A 15,936-nucleotide genomic window follows, 5' to 3' on the forward strand; every position below is an offset into this window, starting at 1 on the left:
GCCACACATGCAAATATATAGTGCTTTCCCCCCCTTTAAACAAATGTTTAGGGGTTCTCTCATTTTCCTACTCATATTGAAATATTGCCCCTCAGTGAGGCCAAACTTAAGATTCACAAAATGTTTAGGGGTATGCGTCCAGCCGCGTCCCCCCAGAAAAAAAGCAGTGTGTGTGTGTGTGTGTGTGTGTGTGTGTGTGTGTGATATATAAAAATCTGGAATGTGCATCTTCTGGTCATGGCGACCTTCATTTTGTATGCAAATGTAGGACAAGTGCAAGAAATGCAATGAAAAGGGTGTGGGTGTGTGAAAAGAAAAGTCTTTTGGGAAGACACCCTTAGCTCCTCCCTATAACCTGCATGTTGAAGAATGGCCTTCCTCGCCCAACTAGGTGCGCGCAAGGACTGTGTCAATGACAAACAGGAGAGCTCGGTCCCACTCGACCGGCTCTTCCACGCTTTGTTCCGAGGTGACTTGTTGTGGGAGAGAAGAGAGCCGCTGCTGCTCCTTCCTTGCTCACAACGGCACTTTCTGTGGAGATTTCTCCCCCCCCGCCCCCCCCATCCGAGCTGCATATGCGTATGAAATCAAGAGCAAGGTTGGCTCTTCTCTTGTCATCTGCGCCCTCAGGAAACGTTCCCTCTCGCCGAGCCTCGGCTGCAGTGCCCTTCTGCGCGCGCCTTCCTTGATCTGGGGTGGGCCGCTGGAAGTGAGGCGTGAACAGAGCTCTTCTCCCCTCAGGGGGGGCGGGCAGGGGAAGAAGCCGGGCACCGGTCGCCTATTGTCACATCGCATCCATTTGCAGCGTGTGCACGGGAGCGCAGCGCCCAGCTCGCTCGCTCTCTCTCTCTCCCTCTCCTCTCCATTCCCTTCCCCTTTCCCAAGCAAGTTGCGAGGCGCCCTTGCCGTTGCGCCCCGGACCTTTCCACATCCCCAGCCCAACTTTCACGTCGCCTTGCTCCAAAACAAACATGACGGATTACAAAAGTGGCGGCGGAGGGAGGAGCAGCAGCAGCAGCAGCAGCCGCCGCGCCGACCCTTTGGAACTGAGGCTGGGGTAGTAGCGGGGGAAGCAGGGAGGCGCGCGGAGGAGAGCGCCAGACCGACGCCCTCTCCGGCTGAAAAGCTCGCCAAGCCCCGCGCCGCCTCACACGGCCGCGGTCGCAGGTAAGGAGAAGCTTCGCTGCCCCTCTGCCCCATTGAGGGATAAGTAAACAAGGGCTGTTTTTTTTTGGGGGGGGGCTTGGCTGCTGGCTGCCGTCTGTTGGGGTGTTTTGAGGGAGACGTGAGGCGGCCTCAGCGCTCACAAGGTTCATTTGTTCGCCTGGTTCCCTCTCCACTTTGAAGGAACCATTCTCTCTGCGCGCTTCCTTGGGCGCAAGTCCCCCATTGGAGACGGGGAGGCTTGTTTCCCCGGGAAGACGTCGAGGAGCCGGAGTTAACCCCTTCCTCCCCTTCTGCGCCCCTTCCAGTGCCTCTCGGCTGTGTGAATGAAGGAACAAAATAAAGGGGGGGGGGGAGAAATAACTTTTAACAACTAGGAAGGAGGCACCTCTGTGTTACCAGGGAGCGTGTTTGAAATTAGTTATTCCTGAGAGATGCATGCCTGGGAGGGTGCAGCAGAACAGATACACTTTGTGCAAGTAAAATGCCATAGATTTCACGGTGCAAGTCACCGCGTTTAGCATTTTAGCCGTCGGGGTTCATTCTCGCCGAGGGGAAGCCCATCCATGCCCTGTGCAAATTGTATGCGGCAAGGTCAGGACTTTACCTTGTCAATGGAAGGTGAATTCAAGTCTTTCTGCCTTCTTCCTGAGCACACATTCTCCTCACAGTCTGGTCTTCTTTGGGTGTTGCCTCTGATATGCACATCTTTGTCCTCTCCTTCAGAGAAGAATTCAGTGGCAAAGCAAGATTGTGTTCGGGGTCCCCACAAAAGAGACTGACCCAGCCTCTGTACGCCTGAACTATGTGTGCAAAGAATAAGATCTATCAGTCCATGGACACAAGTTTCTTCCTCTGTTAGGGAAGGCTGAGAAATAAAAAGAAAAGGTGGCTGGAGAAAACAAATTCCCTGTGGTTCCCGCTTGTCTTTTAAGTTGCCTTTTATCAATTGCTTATGCTTTGGTAACAAAGAATTCAGTGTACTCTGAAATAAGACCCATGGCAAGTAGCTCAGGTAGAAGAACAAATGGGGAGTATTCCATTGAGTACGCTGGAAAACCTTGACAACAGGCAGCTCCTCTTGGAGAGTTCTGGTATTTGTTTTTAGCTGCACTGTATATAGTTTATGTTGGATAAGGAAAGAATTGGTTTACTCCTCCCATCAATGATGGGGAATTTCTGGCTTTTATGCTGCTGCTGTTCTTTTTGAACCTTTAATAGAAAGTCAACAGGTGCAAGTGCCTTGCCAGGAAAAAGTACAGCAATTCTTGCTCCCCAAATTGTCATTATAGCAATCTACAATTGTAACATTGTAAAGTAGAGTCTACCTCTACTTTAAGAGGTAGACTCTTAATTTCATATTTAGGACCCAGGCCTTCACTAAGAGAAATGGAGGTAATTAATATGCTCTATCCACGCATCGGAGGGGACGCGGGTGGCGCTGTGGGCTAAAGCCTCAACGCCTAGGGCTTGCCGATCGAAAGGTCGGCGGTTCGAATCCCCGCGGCGGGGTGCGCTCCCGCTGCTCGGTCCCAGCGCCTGCCCACCTAGCAGTTCGAAAGCACCCCCGGGGGCAAGTAGATAAATAGGTACCGCTTCCCAGCGGGAAGGTAAACGGCGTTCCGTGTGCGGCTCTGGCTCGCCAGAGCAGCGTTGTCACGCTGGCCACGTGACCCGGAAGTGTCTCCGGACAGCGCTGGCCCCCGGCCAATAGATGTGAGATGGGCGCACAAACCCCAGAGTCTGTCAAGACTGGCCCGCTCGGGCAGGGGTACCTTTACCTTTACCTTTATCCACGCATCGTACTGCTAATGCAGGTTGTGTTGCCTAATCATATCAAGTGCTCGAGGAAAAGTTGGTGTTTGTGAAGAAATTTGGGGTTTTGTACAATCTTGACATAGTAAGGCAGTTTTGGAGCATGGAGTTTTGGTACCTGAAGCTGAAACGTGTGTTTATGGGGGCTTCCCCTCCATTCTTCAACTTTGCCTAGTATAAACAGGGCAAGAGAAAGTTGTAATTCCACACAGCCCTTCAAATGCTGCTTCCGCTTCGCTGCCTAGCCAGAGGCAATACTGTGAGCAGTAAAACTTCCTGATATTTTCAGGTCACAGTACTCCCATTAATTGCATGCATTAATGCTGCTATCATTCTTTTTAACCAGTAGCTAAGTCCCTGTTTTAAAGAGCTGAATTGAGATTTAGGCTGTGAAGTATGCTTCAGTGGCTGCAACATCACTGCACTCAGCTTTCATAGCACCAGTTTTCGATGGAGAGCTTGCTCACAACTGAATCAAAACTGGACTGTTTGCTGCATGACAGTTTCTAAGAAAATGGATTACATGGTCACCTCTTAGACCATACAAAAGTAATATGTATTAATCAGTTTGTCTGATAGGAAAGGAATCCACTGAGTTCAAATCCTGATGCATTTCCCCCCAAATACTTCTCAAGAGGCTAGTTACCTCTAGTTTCATACTCAGTTCAGCTCTCTGAAGTCTATCCATATATGCATTTGCACTGGACTTTAAACTGAGGGTCTGGCTCTAGTACGCATGCAGCAAAGTAGAGTGATAAAATGGGCGGTGCTAATTCAGACTGCGGGTGGGTGAGTGCATAAATTCCTTCCAGGTATACGTCTAGCACTGTGAGCTGGGCTGCTATAACATTTTTCTCAGGTGCTCTAGCTTTTTACTTGGTAAGACCTTTTTTCCACACAAGGAAGCATTCAAAGTATGGGGTCTCCTAATGGCAGCTTGAAGTGCTGCACTCCATTCCTTGTTTCTACCACTTAATTCTTCTGCAAGTGTAGACCATGCCTGAGGAAGGAGTTAAAGTTATGGGGTCACACACACACACACACACACACACACACACACACGGCAGTAGTAAATTAACTTTCTTTATGTATCTTCCCTTCCCAAGGTACCACTGTGCTTCTCTCAGGAGGGTGTACCGAATACTTCTTAACCTGTGCCTAACCCTTTTTTGGCTCAAGGGGCACATTCCCTATTGACTAACCCTCTGTCTGAAGGCTGAATGCTAGCAGTCTGTGTGGCCATATTCAAAGTGGGTGTGGCCAAAGTGGATGAGGGGGTAGCTCTTTTTCAAAGTCACAGAGAGGAAGACACAAACACACACACAATCACACACACAGATGATAGACACACTCTCATACATAACAAGCAGCAGACTCACTTTTTCCACACACACACTCTCTCTCACTGTTCACTATTCACCTATATTGCCTCTTTACCCTGCCCATCAGATCAATCTGATAAGGTTTGCTTTTACTTTGTGGGAGATGCTAGTGGAACCATCAAGTGTTAAATCTTCCCACCTGCCTTCCCTTCTCCTCCCACATCCCATTCCCGGGACCCTTATGAGGATAAGAAATACTGCTTAAGTATTTAATACTGGGGGGCTAGATCTGGCCCAGGGGTCACTAGTTAGCCACCCCTGGCCATTTATTATTTATTTATTTATTTATTTATTTAACCGCCTTATACCCAGAGGTCTCAGGGTGGTTCACAGAACAAAATCAAAATATAAAACTACAAAATACATAATCAAAATAAAAACAACAACCCAATACCCCACCCCACCTTGCTTACAGGGAAAGAAAAGGGCACACTGTGTCATTATATGATTTAGTGTCTTTTTTGGGGTGGGGGCATAAACCTATGGATTGAGAAAGGATGGTGCTGGACCATGATGCCTTAATGCTTACACTGATTTGGATGAAGTAGTATGGGAGTACTGGAAATGGATAAGAGCTGGGATAATCTTGGTGAGGACCTAGTTCAGGTGAAAAACCTTAGAAGGGTTTTATTGTTGTTGTTTTTTATGGGAGCCTCCCAAGTGGATATTCCTTTGAATCACACTGTTCCTTAACTTTTTCTGTCATTGTTTGTCCTGTATGCAGTCCAGCCTTTCTGTGTCCTATTTGACCTTGTTCAGCTAGACGGGTTTATTACAAGAGAGAGAGAAAGAGAGAGAGATCGAGAGATAGATCAAAAAGCAACTAGGTCTATTACAACATTTTCTTTCATGCTTACTTTCCAAAGAAACAAACAAAAAAGTAATGCGTTGGTTAATGTGTAATTTAACACAGGGCAGATGACTATATGATGAAAGAGTGATAGTTAATGTCAACGGTCCATTTACACATTTCCCGCCTATGTTCTGCTTTTTGTCTGACTTTACTTCCGATTCCACCTTAGTGGGTCATGTCAATCAGAAGTGGGTGGATCTTCATAACCAGAGGGACAAGAGACTTTCCCAGTGGAGAATTATCACTGCAGGCAGAATCCAAGGCTTAATTTAGAAGTTTAAGGAGTAATACCAGAAATCATCTCTGGAACATAACAAAGTCATTACAAAGAATTGAGTGCATCTGAGCATGTGATTTCTTTTCCACAACTGAGTAACTACAGTCAGGCCAACATGCAATGTTGAATTGAAGGTAAGGTATTTTAGAGGATAGAGTGTGGCCTCCTTGGATGTTGCAGACTTGTCTCTGTAGAAAGGAAGCACTAGAAAGGTGGCTTGCTGAGTTCCCATGGCTATCGGATGCTGGTATCTAGCCAGTCCTATTGTTTTTAGCTGCCATTGTTGTGTGTTTTATTGGTTTTTAGTTATTCTGTTATGTGATAGTTTATTTTATGTTCTATTCCCTGCCATGGTATTTTTGTACAAAAGTGGGATATAAATATTTTAAATAAATGAGAAAATAAATTTGTGATCTATCTATTCATTATTAGAAAATAGGCATTGAAGGGAGATGGCTACAATGGCAAGCCTCAAACTGCTTTCTAGGCCTTTGAGGTTGTTGTATTTTCCCCAAGGGAACGGCCACCATACACCAACTAGACACCACATCAGATGGCTCATGACTGGTTTCCCTTCTGTTGTGAGGGAAAGGTGGCTGGTGAAGACAAGAGACTTTCTTCTCAGCTGCACTACATAGCTTTTCTGACTGTGTATAAAAGAAATAATAATAGTAGTTCTGCCCGGACGCTGAGGTCCAGCGCCGAGGGCCTTCTGGCGGTTCCCTCATTGCGAGAAGCAAAGCTACAGGGAACCAGGCAGAGGGCCTTTTCGGTAGTGGCGCCCGCCCTGTGGAACGCCCTCCCATCAGATGTCAAAACGATAAACAACTACCTGACATTCAGAAGACATCTTAAGGCAGCCCTGTTTAGGGAAGTTTTTAATATTTAATGCTGTATTGTATTGTTTTTAACACTTCATTTTTTAATGTATGATATTTTAGTGTTTTTTGGTTTCTATGGAAGCCGCCCAGAGTGGCTGGGGAGGCCCAGCCAGATGGGCGGGGTATAAATAATAAATTATTATTATTATTATTATTATTATTATTATTATTATTATTATTATTATTGTTGTTGTTGTTGTTGTAATAATAATAATATTTATACCTCACCCATCTCAGGGTGGCTTACAGTACATATAAAAATTGTAGCAAAGGTCGTCTCCTTCTCCTTCCTCTGTGCACCCTCCAAATCTCTTCTAGGTTTTGAGGAGGGCTAAGGACACACACAGGTGAGGAGAGTGGGGAAATCCTTGTGTTGATGGGACATGGTAGTTGAAAACTGCCCAATAATTTGCAGTCCATGGCATTCTGATGTCAGCATGGTGCTTGTTATTACTCCCTCAAAGGCCCCCACCTCTCTTTATTAGCTGCTTATCCTTACTAAAAATGTGCACAGATGTGGGTAACATAACTTACCTATGTGCCTTTGGGTGTACCTGCCATCTCATTTAAATGGGAACCTCCACTGCTATGGAGGTTCAATGCAGCAGCTCCCTGGGTTACAAATCCCAGGTGTTCTAACAGTGCCCGTGTAGTGCCTGAGTTCCTCCTCTAAATGGTACACTGGATGTGTGCATTCTGCAGTCACGTTATTGCTGCCTGTCTGTGTCATGTTTCCATTGGTTTTAAGACAAAATCCTTGTCATGTCACAAGTCCCTCAAGTTCATATTAAAGTGGGTTTGGTCCTTTCTCACATAATGCCCCCTTTAAAAAGTACTTTAAAAGCCATTCTTTTTTACTTTCTAGTTCTCTAGTTCTAAATGCATTTATTTCCTCTTTCAACCTTCCTGTTCCATTTCCAAAGGCAAAATTTCACACTATCTTATCTCCTTTGGACGGCTTCCTTACTGGGCATTTACTGTGAAACAATCACGCTTTGTTCACACATTTTTAATAGGGCACCTGCATGATTCATGATCAAGACATGCCTTTCCCACATCTTACCCTTTCAGCTTCTAGTTTCTTTTTTTGAAGTCAGAAAATCCAACATTTTAATATGCAATAACATCCATACGATTTCCTCAACTGTAGATGGCACAGCTCTTCTAGCCTAGATAGACCAGTAATGGGCTGTATAGATGTCTCTAGCCACTTCCTTTCCTGTAGTCTCTTTCTCTTTCCCCTTTCTAGGAAGCAGTTCTAGCACTTTAACCCTCCCCTTTCCAAACATCTTTGCTCTTATATCAGTTCCCCTTGCCTGTAAATTCCAGCAGGAAGGGAACAACCTTGTTCTGGAGTGCAGTGAGATTTCCAGTGCTCCCCCAAACTTTGGAAGTTGTGGAAATGGGCTGATCACTTGGCTATAGAATGTTACTTGTATCCTAAGAGTTGGAAAGCAAAGTTCCTTTTCCATTTCCAGTTTAGCAGAATAAGCAGAATAGCAATGATCATATGCTGCTAAATTGTCCACATCTGGCAGCACCTTTGGTGACTCTGTTGAGAAGACCTGCACTTTCCCCTCAGCCTTTTCCCTTTTACATATCAATTGGTTCTGGTGTGCTGTGTGATTGGCAGGGGAGAGAGGAGGCTGGGCTGGATAACACAGGCTCGGGCTCATTGTTCTACAGTTTCAGCTGAAAGTCAGAGCACTCCCCGGGACGTTTGCCTTCTATAAATACATTTCCTCCTCCTTGTGCCAGCTCTCCTAAGAACCGATATTTTGAGACATGCCACAGGTAAGGGTTCTGTGTACCAAATGGGTGGTTTGGGAGAGGGAAGCTGGAAAGTAACAAGATGAGTTATAGACATGCTCCTTCCTTCAACAAGTGAAATCCATTTTAGAAAGGAGAAATGCATTACACAAGCAGCTGCTGCACATTGCGCTCTTATGCTCCTGGCTTCAGTTTCACTGAAAGATTTTTGTTTACTTTGTTTTACAAGGTGGAGGGGCCTCGCACAGAATAGCACTCTTGTATACCTAGTGCCCTTTCAGAGACTGGAAGTCCTTTTGAAATGTCTGATCAAACCCCTGGTTTTGTTCAAGAAGAACAAAACTACTGCGTGATTAGTGTTTAATCTTTCAGTAGGAGAATAGGACAAGGCTCTGCGATCTGCGATCATTTCTTTTCTGGTTTTCATATGCGCTCACCCACCCACATGGATGCAGTGGTTAAAAGTTGCTAAAGATGGCTATTGTTTCTCTCTGCTAACTTGTTTTTCACTTCTTCAAAATGGAAAGGCACGTGTAACAAAGTACTTTTTATTAATGCAAACTTTTAGCTTTACTAAGCCGGTTTTGTTGATGCATGGCAAAGCTGCTGATTTTTTTGTTTAGGAAAGTTTGATACGTTTACTTTTTCAAGAATTAAAATGCTTCCACATTAACATTATTTAAAAGGAAAACTGAGAGCCGGTTACCACAGTTGCCTTTGCATGTGCCAAATATGGCCTGAGTTCATCTGCATTATTGCCAAGTGTGCATTGTTGGTTCTCCAATTACCTCAGCATTTGATCAAATTACTGGTCTCTCCATGATGAAATGAGTGAACCTTAGCCAGTACCTAATTTATAAATGGAGAGAACTATGGCTGAAGCCTTCCATCTCTTTCCTAGGTATCTTGTGTGCTTCCATACTGAGTGTATGGGGGTATACAGCAATAACAGGATAATTAAGGAAAGACTCTCCTTACGTGCTCAAAAAGGCACTTCCCTCTTATTTACTGCTTCACATATTAAGTTATTGAAAGGAGATTGTGGAGCTGATCCTGGGCACAACTGAAGCCCTGTCCTAAGCAATCTGGGTACACATAAGATGATCAGGCTAAAGGTTTATCTCATCCACTGTCGTGCTCTTACAGTGGCCAGCCAACCAGATGCCTATGGCTGCAATGGTGGTCCCCAGTTGTGAGTCAGGGAGTTGACCATGGTCTGCTCTGATCACTTTGCCACACTCCCAACTGCAATATGGATCCACTCAATCTATCCCTTAGGACACTGGGTGAATTAGATGTTTCTGATGACATTCCAGTTTGTGTTTGTAATTGAATTGCGTTTGTGCTTCCCTGTTGTGCAAGCCAAGAAAAAGATAGCATGGACACCTTCATGGTGGCCATTGATAATGTGACTTTTCTCTTGAAGCAACTGCTGTTTCTAAGAGTCTGACTTTTGATAGAATCGTTTTCTGTGCTTTCTCTTGAAACCTTTGAATCATTCAGCACCTGTCCTTTGAAACTATGTATTCCAGCTGTATCATGATTCATTCTGATAATCAGCTTTGAAGGGGCTTGAGTTTACACTGAATGATTTACTCTGGAATTTTTAAGGTTTAGCACACTTGACTTTATTACCCTAGTGGTCTTCTAACAGCTCTTTAATGTTTCACAAACCATAAAAAGATCATGCTAACTAATTCTGAATGTGGAACTTTCAGAAAAGAATTAGAGAGCCTGGTTCAAGATGTAACAAAGTTGCATAATTGGATTGTTTTCCCTCTGTGTAATAACCGCTAGAAAAGACTACCCTGCATTGAATAATTTATGTTTCTTTTACAGTGGTACCTCGGGTTAAGAACTTAATTCGTTTGGGAGGTATGTTCTTAACTGAAACTGTTCTTAACCTGAGGTACCACTTTAGCTAATGGGGCCTCCTGCTGCTAATGCGGCAGCGCCGTGCGATTTCTGTTCTCATCCTGAAGCAAAGTTCTTAACCTGAGGTACTATTTCTGGGTTAGCGGAGTTTGTAACCTGAAGTGTCTGTTACCTGAGGTACTACTGTATTTCTTTTAAGTGGGAATCTTTGGTGGCATTTTCAGATTTATATTTCACTCTTTTTAAAAGTCTTTTTGCTCTTCACATCTCTTAGTGGCTTATGTAATTAATCGTGCAAAAAATAAAAAGTACAATTGGTCTACAACACTCCAAATGTCAATAGGCAGCATAATTTCTGCAATAAGCTGCTCCATACTAGCAGAAAAAAGCTTCATCATCCTCCTAAACAATTAATTGGCAATCTAGTATTCTCTGCAAGGGGCATGTCTATGGCAAGCACCAGGAGTGGGGACTTAAGCCAAAGGGTTGTATCCAAAGTAGTGCTAAGTAAGCCTATCAGTGCAAAGATTTCCACCTGTGCAACAGAACTCCCAGCTCTCTTCCATCTGCATGTCCCCTAAATATGTTATGGGGTTTTCCCTGATCCTCCAGAGCAGATTTGGGGAGGGCACAGAGGGAGGAACTGAGGTCGGGGGGGGGGGAGTCCTGTTGTGCAGATGGAAATCCTTGCATGGGGTCCCCTCTTCATCAGAAAAGGTCTTTCCAGGGTCTGGGTTAGCAGAGTAACATCCCCAGAAAGAAGGTTATACCGGTCAGACTTCTGATAGTAGCAGCACCTTTTCTATGTATCTTGGGTGATTGTAGAAGGCAGTTATAATATGGAAGTTGCAATGAACTTTACATAAAGCTTTGACAGATGACCAGTTTTTGCAGTATATTAATGCACAGAGTTTTAATGAGCTGGTTATATGATTTTTGCTTTGGGTTTGAGCACATCCAGATTCAGCCCCTACTGTGGCTTGAACATGTCTGAAGGAGACCTCCATGTGCCTTTTTATTGGATAACCCAGGGGTCCTGGATGTGCTTTGTAGCCCTTGATAGCCTTAGCCTCCATGAATTTGTCTAGTCTGCTTCTGAAGCCACCACTACGTCTTGTGGTAGTGATTTTCATAGTTTTAGCTGTGTGCTGTGTTGTATACACAGGGTATTTGACACATTAAATGGCAGCAAACCAGGGTTAGCCACCGAATGCTCAGTGATGCAGGATTGTTTGCAGCTGATATGTACCTCTGTGATACATATATTTTCAAACATGCCTTGCAATGTTAGGTATACACTACTTTTTGGGATACCTTGAATACTCTATTAATTTGAAGATAAACTAAGTGGTGCTGCTATGTACTTAAGTCAATTTATTTCCTATATGCGGAAGTTTCCAAGATTACAGAAGTTCATAGCTTGGGCCTTTTCTTTGAAAAACTGATGCGCTGTCACACCCATTAGTTTGGTTAATGGCAGGTTTTATGTATAAAGTATGTTTTATGCTCATTTGTGAGAAAATAAAATAGAAAGTGCTTTTGAAATCTACCTTTTGTTACAAAAGGTATTAGAAGCATTTTTTAAAATAATGAAGAGCTATAATTACTTTTCAAAGGCTTTTTAATTTCATGCCTTAGGAAAGTATAACCTCTGGCAATGTTATTATATTAATACATAAAGATCGATGTGAATAATAATATATAATAAAAGCATGCTTTAATTATATCCAAAGAATGGCACAACTAGTTCTGTGTACCTAAAGGTTATGCAAACAGTAAACCCTCCCAGGCTGCATAGCAAACAACTTTTGAAATTGAAACAAGTTTCAAACATAGTTTGTGATATGACATTGCCTTCTGCCTTTCAATAAAAAAAGGATAAATTCCCACTGGACATATCAAAAAAAGCCTCTGGTTACACCTATAATAGGTCTGGATTCCAGCCATTGAATTGTTTACTTATGTCATATTTAATTTTTAACCAGTGTAGGAGAGTTACAGAAGTAACAGGTAAACACAACAATGCATCACAGACCAATGTGGACATTTAGGCTGATATTTAGATTAGAATGACTGTTGCAAATGCCAAAAATAGGAAGTGTACACGGTACACTGGAATAGGAGTATAGATGGGACACTGAAGCCTCCTTCAGAAATACATGTAGAACAGATTCCAACTATATTTTCAGGACACAAGTGCAAAGATATGTGCTGTTTGATAACAGAATAGACATGGTGGTGAGGAAGAAGGGTTGTCTTAAATGCACAAGATAGTGGGTAGCACCAGTATTCCATTTTGTTTCCATACGAAAAATAAAACTGGGGTGAATAACTTGATTCTTGGACATAACTCTACTCATCAGACATCTTCACTAAAAATTGGTTTAGCTTGGTGTCATGTGGATATCTCAGTTAGTAAGAGCATGAGACTCTTAATCTCAGTGTTGTGGGTTTGAGCCCCACACTGGGCAAAAGGTTCCAGCATTGCAGGGGGTTGGACTAAGTGGCCCTTGTGATCTTTTCCAACTCTACAGTTCTATGTAGAAGTTAAGAGACTGGCTGAGCATCTTGCACTGATGATTAATAGAATCATAGAATCATAGAATCATAGAGTTGGAAGAGACCACAAGGGCCATCAAGTCCAACCCCCTGCCAAGCAGGAAACACCATCAGAGCACTCCTGACATATGGTTGTCAAGCCTCTGCTTAAAGACCTCCAAAGTAGGAGACTCCACCACACTCCTTGGCAGCAAATTCCACTGTCGAACAGCTCTTACTGTCAGGAAGTTCTTCCTAATGTTTAGGTGGAATCTTCTTTCTTGTAGTTTGGATCCATTGCTCCGTGTCCGCTTCTCCGGAGCAGCAGAAAACAACCTTTCTCCCTCCTCTATGTGACATCCTTTTATATATTTGAACATGGCTATCATATCACCCCTTAACCTCCTCTTCTCCAGGCTAAACATGCCCAGCTCCCTTAGCCGTTCCTCATAAGGCATCGTTTCCAGGCCTTTGACCATTTTGGTTGCCCTCCTCTGGACACGTTCCAGTTTGTCAGTGTCCTTCTTGAATTGTGGTGCCCAGAACTGGACACAGTACTCCAGGTGTGGTCTGACCAGAGCAGAATACAGTGGCACTATTACTTCCCTTGATCTAGATGCTATACTCCTATTGATGCAGCCCAGAATTGCATTGGCTTTTTTAGCTGCCGCGTCACACTGTTGGCTCATGTCAAGTTTGTGGTCAACCAAGACTCCTAGATCCTTTTCACATGTACTGCTCTCAAGCCAGGTGTCACCCATCTTGTATTTGTGCCTCTCATTTTTTTTGCCCAAGTGCAATACTTTACATTTCTCCCTGTTAAAATTCATCTTGTTTATTTTTGCCCAGTTCTCTAATCTGTCAAGGTCGTTTTGAAGTGTGATCCTGTCCTCTGGGGTGTTAGCCACCCCTCCCAGTTTGGTGTCATCTGCAAATTTGATCAGGATGCCCTTGAGTCCATCATCCAAGTCGTTGATAAAGATGTTGAATAAGACCGGGCCCAAGACAGAACCCTGTGGCACCCCACTAGTCACTCTTCTCCAGGATGAAGAGGAACCATTGATGAGCACCCTTTGGGTTCGGTCAGTCAGCCAGTTACAAATCCACTGAGTGGTAGCATAGTCAAGACCGCATTTTACCAGCTTCTTTACAAGAATATCATGGGGCACCTTGTCAAATGCCTTGCTGAAATCAAGGTAGGCTACATCCACTGCGTTCCCTTCATCTACCAGGCTTGTAATTCTGTCAAAAAACGAGATCAGGTTAGTCTGACACGACTTATTTTTCAGAAATCCATGCTGACTATTGGTGATCACAGCATTCCTTTCTAGGTGCTCACAGACTGTTTGCCTAATGATCTGCTCCAGAATCTTCCCTGCTATTGATGTCAGACTGACTGGGCGGTAATTATTTGGGTCCTCTCTTTTCCCCTTTTTGAAAATAGGGACAACATTTGCCCTCCTCCAGTCTGCCGGGACTTCGCCTGTTCTCCAGGAATTCTCAAAGATGACTGCCAGTGGTTCTGAGATCACATCTGCCAGTTCTTTTAATACTCTTGGATTCAGTTCATCTGGCCCTGGAGACTTGAATACATCTAAACTAGCCAAATATTCTTGTACTATCTCCTTAGTTATTCTGGGCTGTGTTTCCTTTGCTGAATCATTTGCTCCAAATTCTTCAGGTCGGGCATTGTTTTCTTTATCGGAGAAGACTGAGGCAAAGAAGGCATTGAGTAGTTCAGCCCTTTCTGTGTCCCCTGTTTGCATTTCACCATCTTCTCCTCTGAGTGACCCCACAGTTTCTTTGTTCTTCCTTTTGCTACGAACATACCCATAAAAGCCTTTTTTGTTGCTTTTAACCTCTCTAGCAAGCCTGAGTTCATTCTGTGCTTTAGCTTTTCTGACTTTGTGTCTACATGTGCTGGCTTTTTGTTTGAATTCCTCTTTGGTGGTTTCCCCCCTTTTCCATTTTTTGTACACATCCTTTTTTAATCTTAACTCAGTTTAAAGTTCTTTAGATAGCCACCCTGGCTTCTTTAGGCACCTTCCATGTTTCCGTCTCATTGGTATTGCCTGACGTTGTGCTTTTAGTATCTCCCTCTTAACAAACTCCCAGCCATCATGAACTCCCTTTCCTTTTAGTATTGTTGTCCATGGGATCTCACCCAGCACTTCCCTAAGTTTTATGAAGTCGGCTTTCTTAAAGTCAAGAAATTGAGTCCTAGTATGCTTGGCTGCTCCTTTCCGCTGTATAGTAAACTTCAGAAGAGCATGATCACTCACGCCTAATGATCCTTCCACTTCTACCCCACTAACCAGGTCATCAACATTGGTTAGGACCAGATCTAAAATGGCTGTTCCTCTTGTTGCTTCTCCCACTTTCTGGACAATGAAGTTGTCTGCAAGGCCAGTGAGGAATAGGCGTGGCCGAAATGAACACACGTTGTATGGGCAGAGTCAGGTCTGCCTGTCTATTGAAAATCACATCAAAGGTAGCCATCAGTTGAAATAATGGTTTCTGATGACATTGCTTCCACAGATAATTTCAAAATCAAATTGCAAAAAAGGGGGAGGGAAATGGAATAATAAATCACAGTACTTTTCTCAGCAGGACCACTTTCAGGAGATAATTAAGACTGGGAATGGATGGAAATAATCTAAGTGGGTAAGCAAGGAAATGACTGGCCACTTAATTTTTTAAAAAAATAGAAATGAAAAGCCGGACTGAACTAAATACTAGTGCTAGTTCCTTCCCCCCATGGATAGACCCTAGAACAGTGGTGGCGAGTCTATGGCACAAGTGTCAAAGGGAGCACTCAGAGCCCTCTCTGTGGGCGCCGTCACCCCAGCACAGAGCCAGCAGAAGGCGAGGGTGGCGTGTCAAGTCCTCAGCTCAACTTGGGCAGCTGGAGTGACAAGTGCGTGGTGGGTTGGCGCAGGAAACTGCACGGCCGGAGCAGGATGTAATGCCCGTCAGGGCACCGACTCTCTCCAAAATGGGGGCTGCAGCTATTCTTTGGCCTGAGTTCATTGCGCCCAATTTCATGGAGGCTTCTGGAGCATATTGTGGCAATTAGTATTTTGTGTGAGCGGGTTGCGGCAATGATTATGGTGGGCCCTCAGTTTCTGATGTTGCACGAGCAGGACAGTAAAGAGCTGAAGTCCCCAAACTGGCCCGTCTGCTGCAGCACCTTTAGGTCTCCTTTTGCTCAGCCACTCCTCACGGGATGCCCAGACCGAGAAGGCGCCCTTGTGGTCAGGGAAGGGCCGGGAGGGGCATTGGTCCCATTTGGATATGTGATGCTATCCCCAAGCAGGCGCACATGTTGTTTTCAGAGGCTGGGCGTGGATCCTGGTACTTGTGTCCGAGTAGAAGCGCCTC

The 15,936-nt window shown here is 44.3% G+C and overlaps 1 protein-coding gene across 5 annotated transcripts in view; it reads left to right on the forward strand.

Annotated features, from left to right (window-relative positions):
• Window positions 1-820: 820 nt before the first annotated feature.
• SHANK2 (SH3 and multiple ankyrin repeat domains 2) overlaps window positions 821-15,936 on the forward strand; it is a 354,487-nt gene continuing 339,371 nt past the window's right edge. For 4 of the 5 annotated variants that reach the window (XM_082223288.1, XM_082223283.1, XM_082223284.1 and 1 more), the window contains exon 1: window positions 822-1,167. The gene's annotated coding sequence lies outside the window, so the exon portion shown is untranslated. Of the gene's footprint in view, window positions 1,168-15,936 lie in introns of all 5 variants that reach the window. The other variant, XM_082223286.1, reaches the window with a different exon arrangement.

The sequence above is a fragment of the Podarcis vaucheri genome (genome assembly GCF_965113315.1).
Source record: "Podarcis vaucheri genome assembly, chromosome: 1".
Lineage (NCBI taxonomy): Eukaryota > Metazoa > Chordata > Lepidosauria > Squamata > Lacertidae > Podarcis > Podarcis vaucheri.